At 36.7% G+C, this 13,119-nt stretch overlaps 1 long non-coding RNA gene across 1 annotated transcript in view; it reads right to left on the bottom strand.

Moving 5' to 3' along the window:
* The window catches only part of LOC138921241 (uncharacterized), a 32,720-nt gene extending 27,409 nt beyond the window's left edge, over positions 1-5,311 (bottom strand). The window contains exons 1-2 of the long non-coding RNA XR_011433660.1: positions 4,956-5,311; positions 895-1,022 (exon numbers count right to left, since the gene is read on the bottom strand). This is a non-coding gene — a long non-coding RNA (uncharacterized lncRNA). The remainder of the gene's footprint in view (positions 1-894; positions 1,023-4,955) is intronic.
* Between the last annotated feature and the right edge of the window lie 7,808 nt (positions 5,312-13,119).

Consider the following 13,119-nt stretch of genomic DNA (forward strand, 5'->3'; position numbering starts at 1 on the left):
CACATAAAGAGAGAACAGATTTGAACATGAGAAAGCCTTACAGTGAATTGCCCTTTCACAAGGGAGCAGTCCCTCTGGAACAGCAAGTTAGTAATCTAAACTATACTTTGCTATTAAAACTACTCATGCTTAAAATAAGTTGTCTTAGTCATTAATTAAATCATGAAACCACTGAATAAACTAACTGACATCTTTGTAAAATGGGGATTTAATTATAAACTTTAATCTTGGCAACGCTGCTTGAATGAAATTTAAAACTGTGACCATGAATGTGTATACTCAATAAAACATAACCTTTCCACTTATTAGCAACACTTCCCTCACTTAAGGGGTTTCCTTTTCCTAAGCTGCTGGCACATTTGACCCACTCTCCAATTTATAGATCCTTAGGAGACATATGTACTTTTTTAAATATGGAGATGACATTCAGAAGCTTCTCAAATGACCTATAACTTAAAACTTATGTTTAATCAGAATTCCAATTTGGGGAAATAAATGTTAAGTAGCAGCATGATGTGTTCCTTTTCACCTGTAATTGAATTTTTTTTTCTACTATGAGACCATAATGTTTATTACCTTTAGTAAAAACGGATTAAAGAGAAATCTTGCTTGCCTGCTGCAATATTTCTTCACACTTGAGAACCCTCTCTGCTGGGAAATGGACTGCCTCAGGGGAACTACTTTTGCAGTGAAATGACATGAGCCCAAGGCAGAGGGTGCACCTGCCCCCGTGCACGCTCATCCCTGGATATCTTCTTTTACTAAAAGCAGTGGCTCTATAGTGCAGCCTGGACTAGGGTTTTGATGAAATTAGTGAAAGTAGGTTAACTTTGCTAATAATATTCCCCAAAGCATATAATGGCTTGTACAATAGATTTTTAAAAATTTTCTTACATAGATTACCCGTCGAGTGAACACTTGGACAGGGTGGTCCTCTGCAGCAGTCATTCAGGCTCCCAGGTGGATGGAGGTTCTATCATCTTCACCAAATGTTTCCAAGAGTATCCTGTGAGCCACCATCACTGTTGGTGTGAAGGGAAACGTATGTTGAGGAGAATGTGTGGGAAAGTTTCATGGATCAATTTTGATAGTACTGGCTAAAACTCAGTCACACGGCCACACTTAAGTTCAAGGGAGACACAGTGTGGCTCTGTGTCAAGAAAAAAGAGATGATCATGGATTTAGGTGAGAACTGGTTGTTTCTGCCACACCCATTCAAGCTCATTCAATCTCCATTGCTACAAAAAAGAAGTATCTTATCCTTGGACAGATCTTAAGAAAACTTTGATCTTCTGAAAGGAGATCCAGTTAGGCAATTTCTTGGTTTCTAATTCTAGAAAGTAGACCTGACTTCCTTCAATTAAATTGGGGTCTTTGATATCAAACACATGTATCTTCAAATAGATATACAGCAGATTTTACAAAATCTGTAACCATATTTTTTTTGTTTGTAAAAAGTCAACCACCTCTGTCCCCATGTAGGGCTGTCTTCTTTTATCTCATTGTTTTACTGACAATTTTAGGGCTGGGTCAAAAATTTAAGGTGTGTGGAACTGGCTTGAGCTTTTGGGTCTCAATACTTACCAGTTTTCCTAATGGGATATTTTTATTTTCTTTAATTTGGGAAGAGTTATACTGAAAAACTGGGATGAAGAGTTATACTGCCCATGGAGTGTAAAGGAATGACATGTTGATGGAATTGGTGACTTTAGAAGATGTCACACTAAATTTGGTCTTACTCAGATCAATGTGGCTCTCCTTACATCAAGTTATGCCAAATTCATTTCCCTCTCCCCTCTACCTTTTATTGTCAGTTGATTTACTGATTTGGGAAATAAAGGAATGTTAAAGCTTAAAAAAGAAAGTTGCTTCTAGCAGGACAGATGGTCTAGTGCCCCTGTGATGACTCCAATCAATGAGCACTTTTGAATACCACTTCTTCCCTGCTGTTGACTTGGGTAGCCGCTCCACTTGAGGCCTTCACTCCTCCTCTTGGTGTAATTCCTAAGAGGGGCTCCCCAGCAGCTATGGTCTCACTCCAGATCACCTCAAGAGGCCCTCTTGTTCTTTGGCAAGCTTGCTTCTAGTAGCTACAACAGTGCGCAACACTTTTAAGAAGTTTCTGGGGCCAGCCCCATGGACAAGTGGTTAAAGTTCTGTGCACTCTGCTCTGGTGGCACAGGTTCAAATGTTCTGATCCTGGGCGTGGACCTGATCAACTTGTCAGCCATGCTGTGGAGGTATCCCACATACAAAGTAGAGGAGGATTGGCATAGATGTTACGTCAGGGTGAATCTTCCTCACCAAAAGAAAAAAAAAGTTTCTTCAGTGGGGTGAGCAGATGTCCCAATTTGTTTGGAACGGAGGGGTCTCCTGGGATGCAAGAATTTCAGTGCTAAAACTGAGAAAATCCCCAGCAAACCGGGATGAGTCGGTCTTCTTATAATCTTAAGGTCCTTTAGACTTGCCTGGGAACAACAGCAGCACAAACTAGACTTCATTGTCCCTCAGCATCACTTCTGCTTACTTTGAGGCAGTAAGCCTCAGCTCACTTGTCCTTGGCTCAGCAGGAAGCGGTTCTCAAATTATGGTCCCACACCACCTGCATCAGATTGTGGGGTGATTTTATAATGCAAATCCCAGGGTTCCACCCATCATCAAACCCAAGATCATAGCAGATGGGGCCTGGAATCCCACATTTCTAATAAGTACCCTATGGTGAAATTCAGAAGTACAAAAATTTGAGCTCTATTTCTTTATGGCGTCCATTTATAGAGTGGCAGGAGACAGCCCCTTTTTCTACCCCACTGGATCAAGTTTAGGGAACTATAGTGTTTGGCAAAAGCCTCACACTTCTTTTTCAGTGCACTCAACTTTATTTAGGAAATAGAGGCACTTATGCAAATAAAGCCCCAAGTTATAGCTATACACCAGGGATTTACCAAACTCCGCCCTCATGCAAGGTGTTTTGTGTATAAATATAATTTGAAACATCTTTGTCGCATGGCCCCTCCCCCAGGGCAATCATCTCACTTCCAAACACCCATCAGGCACTCCTTTCTCTTACACATTCCATAGCACCCATTATTACAATTCACTTTTACTACGTCACATCTATACCTCTATCAAATCCTTTGAGGGAAAGCTGCATTTCTTTTTTCAACTTCTGGTTATTTTCTTTGTCCTGTCTTCTGTCTCACAGTAGTTACCCCAGTGAGAGCTCTCCCTCCCTGGAATCTGAGCACTGTGTGCTGGTCCTCACCCTGTATCAGGCAGTCTGATCAACTCTTTTGAAACACACAACAGGCCTCCTTCGCTCTCTCCTTCTCTGCCTTTAACTTGAGTAGTAGGTTTTCCTTGGAGGGGCGAAAGGAGGCAAAACCTTTATCTCTGTCTCTAGGTTTCACCTTCTTTTCTTAATTGCCAGGTATTAGCTAGGACTTTTCTTTGCTGGATAGCAGGCTTTCCCCAATTTATTTCTGTTGTTTTATTTTAAGAAAAGCCTGTGGGAAGTTAATAGCCTATTGTGGTCGTAGTAGATCTCTCCACCAGATGGCACTCTCAGGTTAGTTTTGTTTGCAGTTTTCATCAATGCAGTGGATTGATTTTTACACTGAAGCAAGAACGGGGAGTCATGATTTATGTTTCATGATTTACTTGGCTGATTACAAGGACTAAATATTTCACGTTGTTTCAGAAGTTTAGGTGTGTATTTTACTGTTGAATCTGAGATAATTATATTGTGGTATATTAGGGGGGCACATTATAATGTAGGCAAACAGTAATAAGGAGAGGAATGCCTCCATTGGGCTCCCCAACGATTTGTTGCTGGAGACCAAAGTCAGAAAGGGCAAAGTGCCTCTTTCTGCAAAGATGGAGCTTGAGCCTTATTGTAGCTCTTGCTGGGACAACTACCTGTCCAACTGTAGCCTCTTTTCTCTTCTGATTCCTAATTAAACAGCACAACCACTATCTGGCACCTTGTCACTAGATGTGGGCTTCTCGACCCTCTCTATGGACACAAACCAAGTTTTAATAATGATGCTGGTTATGCTTTATATTCATTATTCCAGTCATGACTATTTAAATAGAAAATAGGTATATTTCCAGAAAAAGATATAGCCAGGATTTTGGAGGAAAATGATTTTTAATTTAAATGCCCTCCCCAAGTTAGTAAAATGGCATTTAGCAAGCACCAGAACTTACAGGGAGGAGAAATGGAAGCCTAAAAAACAATAAGTAATACATATGCAAGTAGAACTCAAGGTATAAAAAGATAAGAAGTTCTTCAGCTAGATGCCCCTATTAAGAAAGTGGTGAAAATACATGAGAATGTGTACATAGGATTGTAACATAGAAGGATATAGAGGCAAATTCCCAATTTACTCAGTTCTAATCAGCCGGTATTGAGATAAATTATGAGGATAATGATGATACAAAGACTATCTAGAAGAAAAGAAAAAGTCCATAAGGTGACCTAACTTAACTGAAGGGATGCTATTCGTGACATTATCTAGATAATGGCAAATCCTGGAAGGCAGGAGCCCTGTCTTACATTTCATTAGACCCTTCCTTTGGATGGTGCTGTAAACATTCTCTGGAACTGGCTCAAGATGCTTATATATCTTGAGCAAATTACTTAACCTCTATAAGCCTCCTTTTTTTCACCTGTAAAACTGTGATCACAATAATCAGTCTTGCAAGGCATTGATGAAGTTTCAATTACACAATGTTTGTAAAGCATATGAGTAAAGCGTGCAGTAGGTTCTCAGAACAAAATGTATTAGTATAGTAGGATCTCAATTAGTGGAAGCATTCAGATTTTTACAATTAGTCCTCTTTACATAGTTGTTAATAAACAAACATGCTGGATCACTTTGCATTTATACTTTTAACACTCTTAGCAAGGAAACTCCAATTTTCTTCATATAATTTATCTGGGAAAGAGCTCTTACCTTCACATTTGCAGAGAGGAAAAACTGATGGCAGAGCTGCGGTGGAGGCAGGACTGGGACGTCAAATGAGATTTCAACGCCTCAAAATGATAAGGAGTGAAGAAAAAGTGCGAGGGTTCAGAAACCACAAATACAAATTGGTGGGTATTAACGGCCTTCAGCTTGTGGAAAAATAATTGAAAAACTAGTTTAATACATTAATAAAGTATAGGTTTACTCTTCAACCCAGCTTATCTTCTGTCATGTATTAAAATGGTGAAAAACTCTTCATTTAAACTTTGGTGATAAAAATAAAATATATGAAATAAAAATGTGAAAATTATAAAGGCCATTCTAGATTTTCAAGTTGTGAAATGACTGAATGTCTTGACCTTGTTTCATGCTGACGATGTTTTTGGACGTCAACCATCAATCTCAAAGATACTAAAACTAGACAGAGTTTTCTTTTAGTTTTTTTTCTTTTTCTTTTTTTTTAAAGATTGGCACCTGAGCTAACAACTGTTGCCACTCTTCTTTTTGTGTTTTTATTTTATTTTTTATTTAATTTATTTTTTAAGGATTGGTACCTGAGCTAACAACTGTTGCCAATCTTCTTTTTTTTTCTCTTTCTGCTTTTTCTCCCCAAATCCCTCTAGTATATAGTTGTATATTTTAGTTGTGGATCCTTCCAGTTGTAGTACGTGGGACGCTGCCTCAACATGGCCTGATGAGTGGTGCCACGTCCGTGCCCAGGATCCGAACCAGAGAAACCATGGGCCGTCGTAGCTGAGTGCGTGAACTTAACCACTCAGCCCCGGGGCCGGCCCCAGTTTTTTTTCAGTTGGATAAGTTTTCCCACTTTATTCCAGCCTTTTGAATGTATATGCATAGCCTGAAGCAGCTGCATAGGTTTCTGTTATTTATAGGGAGTTATGCTGTCAGAGAATGAAAATGAATCAATTGTTTTCTTAATATTCCCTCCAACAGATTGTTTTTCTTTTAGTTTTACAACATTAGATATTGTCAAATATATTTGGAAAAATGGCTTGCTGAAAATTCTTTTCTTTGACAGAATGAAGCTTTAGTTGAGTTGAAAGGTAGATCTATGTTATCACTTCAAAACAGGCTGCTTGTAGAGTGTCTCAAATAACAAACTAAAGTAATACTATGAAGTGTGGACACCTGAATAGCACAGATGTGGCAGTGCTGTGAACTTGATTCCCTTTCTTTATTTCTGACCCCTTTTATGTCTTACAATGGCATTCTGAATTCACACCACCCCTAAAAACAGGCAACTTGATAAATTCTGTAACTTTAATATGAATAGTTTGCACTCAGTTCAGATCAGGAAAAGATAACTCTGTAAAATATAGGACCCAGGCCTCGCCTCTGTGAACATCTACTCCAAGTTGACAGTGGCATTAATGATAATTTATGGATAAAATTATTTTATTCAATTTAATATACTAAGTAAAGTTAAAAAATCATCTGCTGGAGTCAAGAGAGCACTGCAATTAGGCATATTCAGAGTTCTAATCTTTTAAGTTTTCTGGAGGCTAGAAGTCAGCAAAATTGAATAAAGTATAGAAAAAAACCCTAAACTTTTAATTGCTTTGAATGAGATTTTGAGGATATATGAAAAATTTTAGAATTGTTTGACTAGTATGGCTTAAGGGGAGCACTTCCTAAAATTTTAAATGTCAGATTTAAGGCAAATAAAAGAGCATACTTAATAAAGCCAGAAAGACCCTCAGCATTTCATTAATCCAAGAGGTGGTTATAATTTTTGCTGAGTGCAAAATTAGTATAAATGTTTCATTTTTCCTGGAAATTTTGCCAATAGCTACCAGTAATTGCCTATTTCTTGTAGCCCTGGTCATAAAGGCTGGGCTGCTTACAGGAATGACTGATAATGTAGAGAATTTTCTAATTTTCTTTTCAATTTTAGAGATGACTTATAAAAATCAACCTATGCACAATTATTAGTGAGCTCCACATTTAAATATAAGCCACAATTTAAATAGAAATTTTAAAGAAATACAAACAACAAAATACATTTGATATCTTTCTCCATATTCTTCACTTTACCAATGTCTGCTAATGTGTCTCTAGTATTCATTTCAAGTCTGAATTAAATGCTAAATTCAACAAAGCTGGCTGAATCTTTATTTTAAATCTAAAGACCTTTAGGGTCTGTACCTATCACTTTAGACTTCAGGGTGACAGTTGTAGTCCTTATTTTATTACTAATTTTCCATAGCCATCTGCTTAGAGAAAGAAAGAAGGAAGGAAACGAAAGAATAAAAGAATAAAAACGAAGAAAAGAATAAAAGAAAAGAGGGACAAAAGGAGGGAGGGAGAAGAAAGAACACATTGACCTCTGCTGTTTTCACCTCGTCCTTCTCTCTTGCCTCTTGGTTTGTGAGTGTAGAGAGAGAACCTTGCTTAGGGTTGGACACATTAATTAGCAATCAGCTTACTTATCTTACACAGTAGCAAGCATCTCAACTTTAGTACTCTCTATGTGAGATGATTCACAAGACTGTTGTATAGATGAAATATAAATGTAAGTAAACCATAAATATGTAGATGATGCTGATTTGTATAAATATCCTAATGAAGTCTTTTCCTTAGTCTACATTGAATAATCCATGAAGAAGCCTCATACCTAAGGAAGATGTTCTCTGAGCAATGGTTACTTCAAATCCATCTATAAGTAAATTTATGGAAATAAGATACACCATGGGTCATATAGTGAATACCCTTGGACAAAGAGATTGATTCAAAGGACCGTCATGCCCCCCTACGCCACTAGTATCATGTGGAAGAAACAACTGTCTGGAACCATTGTAGATATTCCTAAGTTCTTGAGTAATAACCAAGTTAAACTGTTGACCATCTTCTAAATATTTTTCTCTTCAGCTCAGATTTTCAGAAGAAAAGTTTCCACATTAAGGAGAGCATGAGCTATCAGAAATTCTCATCTAATCTCTTTTAGATCCAATTCCTTTTCATAACAAATATCCTAAAATTCATATGTAATATATCTCATCTATGAACATAATTTATAAATCTATTAATGCCCATTTGTAGTATAAAGACAATGAAAAGAAAGAAATAGGTGATAAAATGATATACATTTCAATATATAAATACCCAGGCAAAAATGTACTAGAAAACCTAACAAAGTAGTTAAATGTCTGCATTTAAACACAGAATCATCATAATCAACAGCTAAACTATATAAATGAATACACGGTTTTGTTTTGGTAACTAAAATACCATAATATCATGAATGATTTTTTTATCAAGGTCATGATTTTCTGAAATGGTGAACAAGTCTTAAGCTCCAGAAAAAATAAAAAGTACAATTTTTCCTTATTATACAGTACTTTTATTCTGGATAAGTCAATGCGTATTAAAATATACAAAAAATATTCGTTTTTATTTGCATAGGAGAGTTGGGTTCACAAAGTTGACATACTAATCTATAATAATCTTAGCATAAGACCACTAGATTTCTCACAGAGGGAAAAATCAATTTTCTGAGTTGGAGATTTTTCTCTTAATCCCAGTCAGACACTTTGTAACATTGGGGGAAGGAGAGTACAACAGACGTGAGAATGAGGATGGCTAAAGGGTAGCCCAGCTCCAGGTTTCCTCATCATCATGGCTCTCAAGCCCAAACTTAGTCTCCCCATTGGTAACACAGGTTGGCCCCTTTCAGCAGCTCTTGGTCCAAAGCACTGCTGTTACTTAGGTCAAGTCAGTCATTCTTGAACACTATTTGTACTTCCTAATAGCTGAATACACTATACATAATACATAAGTAGTAGTGTCTCACTTTTCCAATATCAGTAGGCCACCCAACTCAGAAATTCATTACTTAGAGAATGGAATGGAGATTGTTGCTAGCCCCAAACACATCTGTCACCAATAGAGAGGCGGTTTGGTATAGTAGCTTTGAGTCAGGCAAATCTGTTTTCAAATCTTAGCTTTGCAAATTACTGAATGTCCAATATATTAGTAATCATTCTGAAGTTTCCTGTCTGTACTTGATTGGGTTGTCTTACGGATTAAACAAAGCTTATTTAGTGGAGGCTAGCCTTCTTAATTCATCCTATTCTCTTATAAAATATCCTAGGAACAGACATAGATAAACTCATAGAGGATGTGATCCTAAGAAAGACAAGTCAGAAATAAAAGTAAGTTTTCCTGGGAGAGAAGAAAGAAAGGGAAAGTATCAAGCTAAAAAGAGATGATAAATTAGGCCTAACTCTACTCTCAAAATTAAGATTTTGTGCTTTTATTTGTCCAGGTAAGAAATGACTAGAACTGTTGTTGCTTATGTGAAAGAGACCAGAGGGAGTTCGTTGTTCTCGTCATTCATGATGTAGATCTAATGTGCCCTCCTTTTGATTAGCAATGGACTTGAAGGGAATAGAGATATTTGGGAATACTTTTTTGTTAGATTAATGTCACTGTGGATGTGGTAACATCTTGTAGTATCTAATCTGCGTAAATTGCACAATTTAAAGTTGACATTGACAGTAAAAACATATTTCATAGAAGTAGAAAAATAAAATTTCATGATATGATTAAAAAATACATTATTCTATACTTGCATTCAGAAATTATTATGTAAATCAAGAATCAATTCTGCCCTGAAAATAATAATTAATCCTACCAAAGAATATAATTTGTGCTTACTAGAAAGGGGAACTTCATTGATTAATTTCTTTATTTATTTAAAAAAAAGCTCTTAAATTCCTACTCTATGTTAGGCCCTGTGCCAAGAGCTTGGAATCCCATGATGAAGAAGTTTACAATACCTGCCTTCAAGGAGGTAACATTCAGTGCTAAGTAAACTCTATCTAGAAACAAAAAAATGATGGATTTTTCCATGTAGTCTATGCACATAGGTAAAGCTTCTGCTTTTACAGTTTTGCTTTTTGCATCATATACCATTCATGTGAGGGCTAGGTATAAAATTCCTTTAATTACTAAAACACATTAAAACGGAAAATTAAGCAACTCATTAAAATAAAAACAATTTAAGGTGGTTTATATAAAATTTTTATTTTGTTCAGAACTAGAAAATAAAATTGTTAGCAATTTGTCAGGTGCAGCGATCTTCAAGATGAATTTGGCATAGCAGACTACCAATTTCTTATGGATCACTGTATGAAATAATTCCTTTTTAAAGTTATTAGGACATTTTAGACTGTCAACTATTCTTTATGGGGATCCCTGTTTTTAAGTGTTTGAATATCACACTGTGATGATTTACAGTGAATAAACTCTGAGGTATTTTGGTTGACCTTTACTCTGATGCTTGGAACTAATGATTCCCTCTGATGGTATAACTAGAAATTGAAGGTTTTCAAATAAAAATGGAGAATAATTCTAGTTCTTACCCAAGAACTCACACTAGGCTCTCTTTCACCCTCGTTCCCAAACCAGAGCAGAAATTTAGATGTGACATGTTTCCTGAGAAATTTTAAATTTTCAGCTAATTTTTAAATGGCAAATTTAATTTTACCCTTCACTTGGATCTGAAAGAATTTCATGTTGGATAACACATGGGGGACATAACTGGAAATACACAAGGAATCATAGCTTTGATCTCACTGAACTTTTTGGATATTTCATTAATTTCAACAAAAAACAGCAGTTCAGGAAATATCTAAGAGAGAAAATTGGGACTGATATAAAAAACATTTCTTAAGTTCTAATGAAAATGGTCTACAGTACATACTTGTTTCTAGAAAAGTTACTGTCCGTGAGTCCCTGTTTCCTTCCACAGAGTCTCTAGAAGGTGACCACTTATTACACGTCCCTAAAATATGTGATCAGGTTTCTATTGTATGTAGTAATTCAACCTAACAAACATTATTGAAGTCTTATTATATAGAGCAGAATGCTAGGCACTGGAGTCCCAAAATAACCGTGCTATGGTCCTCATCCTCGATTTCCTTATCCGGTCTGTCTGGATTTAATAAGAGACAGATATCCCTTGAAACCCATATTAAACAAGGACTTTCTCTCTTTGTGGACCACATGTGAGCTACAAATGTATCCTCTTTCCTTAACTGCTCTGAAAAGGCAAAGTGAAAGTTCTACAGGTTCTATATGAACTTTTAGGTAGACCTGGTTATTGCCATGATGAAAAAGATAGTATTTTAATTTTATTCTGGTTCTTGGTACATGGTGTTGTTTTAAAGTTGCAATTACCTGTTTTCCCAGACTTTCCAGGGAACTTGCATAGCTGCCCAAGTTTCCCACAGTGATGCCAGAGAGCCTGGGTATCACCTATGCTGTAGCCATTGGTCCTTAACCCCAACCACACATTTCTTTCTAAGAACCTGGAATGCTTAAAAAAATACTAGTGTCTAACACCCACTCCAGAAGAAGTAAGTGGAAATCTCTGGGAGTAGAGCTAGAGAATCACTGTCTGTTTTAAATTTCCCTACAGCTATTTCGATATGCAGCAGAATTGAGAAACACCACTATATACATTTCCTACATCAAGATGGGTTTTAATCAGATCACTAATTCTTTCAGAGTTATAGCTGTTGTGTTACAACATGAAGACGATGGGAAGTAGGTGAATGTTTTGTCAAATTATAAATTACATTTTTCTTACTCCACATATCTCATCTTCCCTCCAAACCATAGAGTAACAGGGTAATCTCTTTAAATCCGGCTGGATTGTTGGAAACTTGAGGTCCACTCAGTCTAACCTCTCACACTCTAGGTCTCACATCTATAGAGTTATGACATCTTCTTGCACATGGATAGTTCACAGCCTCATAAGGCAGCCTATTATATTAGTGGGGAAATTTAGTCATCAGAAAAGTCTCCTTCTTTACATTAAACTGAAATACTTATCTCTCTAATTTCACTCATTAGTTTTGTTAGCAATTTTCTTGAATAATATAGACTATATTTTAATTTCATTGGAGACTCTTCAGCGAGTTGAAGACAGTCATCAGAACTCCTTTGTGTCTTCTTTTCTACAGATGAAACATTCTTAGTGCTTTCAACTATTCCCTTTGAATGACTGGTGGTTTGCAAATATGGTTGCAAATCCTTCGACACTTTGTCCATCCAGAGGTGGGGTGTTTGTCTGAGTGAATCTGGATGGGCTTGTGACTGAGAGCGCGACTGTAGTGATGCTATATGAAGTCCCAGGGTAGGTCATCAGGGAAAGCCAAGAAGTTTCCTGCTTGTTTATTGGCACGTTCACTGTCGAAGCCCTGACTCACCTTGTAAGAAGTCCAGTTACCCCGAGGCTGCCATGCTGACGGAGCCACGTGTAGGTGTTCTAGTCAACACCCCCAGCTGGGCTCCACCTTCCAGCCCTCCTCACAAAGCGCCCTCCAGACCAGCTGAATCTCACTGAGTGTTCGCAATCATTGCTACATGGGACAGAAGAAACCCCAGCCAAGCTCTGTCCAAATTCTCACTCATAAAGCCATGATATATAATAATATGATTGTTCTAAGCTACTTAGTTTTGAAGTGCTTAGTTACTCAACAACAGACACAAATAAAATGGTACATTTGTTATAAGAGATATGCTTTAATTTGTTGGGCAGCATCTTTTTACACACCCATATGAGCACAAATAATCTATAAAAAGAAAATGTTCTCATTTATGTTTATATGCCAAAGTGCAATTTGACTCACAAGACATTTTCAGCCCAAAATGTAAAATATATCACTTTAACTTTGTAGTGACAAACATTGAGAAGTAACAGATGTTTATTTTTCCTATATTTTATGGTCCCATTCGTTTACTTTTCTTTAAATGTTCTGTGTTACGGACTTGAATTCTGGTTTGCAAGAACAGAAAAGCAAGCAAGAAAGGAGGGTCACAGGATTTAACACTTTTCTGGACCAAATCTAGAAGGTCAAAACTCATTGTTAAGTATTATCTCGATTGACTCAAAAAGAAAATATGGTGTCCTTCAGGATTAAAAGAAAACAATGTTCATTAATTTTCTTCCTTTATCTATGGTATTTATATATAAGCTATATACAAGCAGTTGTAAGAAATAAATTAAAAATCAACTAAGTAAGTGAATAAAGAGTCTCAAATTTAGTAACTAATGTTTAAATATTTGGTGCAGCCATTCTTACAAAATATGGCAACAATATTATCATATGAGAAGTTGAATTTT

The sequence above is a fragment of the Equus caballus genome, chromosome 28, assembly GCF_041296265.1.
Source record: "Equus caballus isolate H_3958 breed thoroughbred chromosome 28, TB-T2T, whole genome shotgun sequence".
NCBI lineage: Eukaryota > Metazoa > Chordata > Mammalia > Perissodactyla > Equidae > Equus > Equus caballus.